Consider the following 1,200-nt stretch of genomic DNA (forward strand, 5'->3'; position numbering starts at 1 on the left):
AGTGAGCCAATGCAGCCTTAGCTTACCACAATGTGGTATAAACAAGAGGCTAATCGGAATTGGAGCGTGCTATTTCCATGTGCTTAGACTTCTGCTTTCTGCTTCATGTTAGTTTAAACTAATGACAAATGAGCTAATCACACCTACTCACTGCACGGCGTAGCCCTGCCTTGGTGCCTGCTGGAACAATGCAAGGAACTGTTTAGGTTTTCTCTCGCTGCCAGTTTCTTCTCTTGAAGTCAAAGCATTTGGGTCAAGACTTCAGACAGGCTTATTTAGTCCTTCTGACTGCAAAACATTGCAATCCAAATTGCCCCATCTTAATCACACAAAGTCAGACCAAATTTTGCAAGGCAGACAGTTTGGTTTCTATGTTCTTCTTAGTAACAAATCTGTCTGCTAGAGGGAAGGGAGGTGTGTCTAACGAAGCTGACACCAAATAAGCAAGCCTCGAAACTTTTACGAATGAATCCTTTCTGCTTGAGTATGCTAAATACTGCATTTATGTTCATTTTGTTCAATGGTTCTTAGGAATGTACTATTTAACGTTATACCCAATCAGGTAAACCTAGACTTACTTTTTTTTTTCCTTCTGTCTTCCTGGTTATTTAACTGCCCACTAGTGACACTGTGCACTTGTTCGCTCTAGGTTTTTTTTAAAGCTGTGCTTTATGCAAAAATTAGTGGCTGTTGTGGATGGCAGGGAATGATCAGTAAGGAAAGGAGGGAGGGTTGCTGCATCTCCAGTAAACTTCTCCAATTCAGTTTAAGATCCAGGATTGGAATAGAATTTCAAACTGCAGTTGCCAAAAATGTCCTTCCTGGACAGAGCACCAACTGGAAAAAAAGCTACAAGCTAAATTCAACCCTAAAGCAAATGTCTGCAATAGTCTTCTCTGAGCTGGAGACAAGGAGAAATAATTGGCTCTGTAGCACGACAGAGTTGGATAAAAGATCACTTTGGCCATCTTTGGCTTTCTTGCTCTGAAGGCTGTGAGTATCATTTGCTCTGCCACTGAGTAGGTTTTGCTACGTACTTTAGCAAACAGGAGAGCACCTAACAAGATAATTATGAAATAATGCTAAACAGTAGAGCAGTTCCTCAGGGAAAATCCTGGCCTGAACGGGTAATAAAAGTCATCCCATAGATTGAAGAGGGTGCCAAGATTTCAACCATGATGTATTAAATTTAAAAGCCAA

Source organism: Mycteria americana, chromosome 2 (genome assembly GCF_035582795.1).
Source record: "Mycteria americana isolate JAX WOST 10 ecotype Jacksonville Zoo and Gardens chromosome 2, USCA_MyAme_1.0, whole genome shotgun sequence".
In the NCBI taxonomy this organism is placed as follows: Eukaryota; Metazoa; Chordata; class Aves; order Ciconiiformes; family Ciconiidae; genus Mycteria; species Mycteria americana.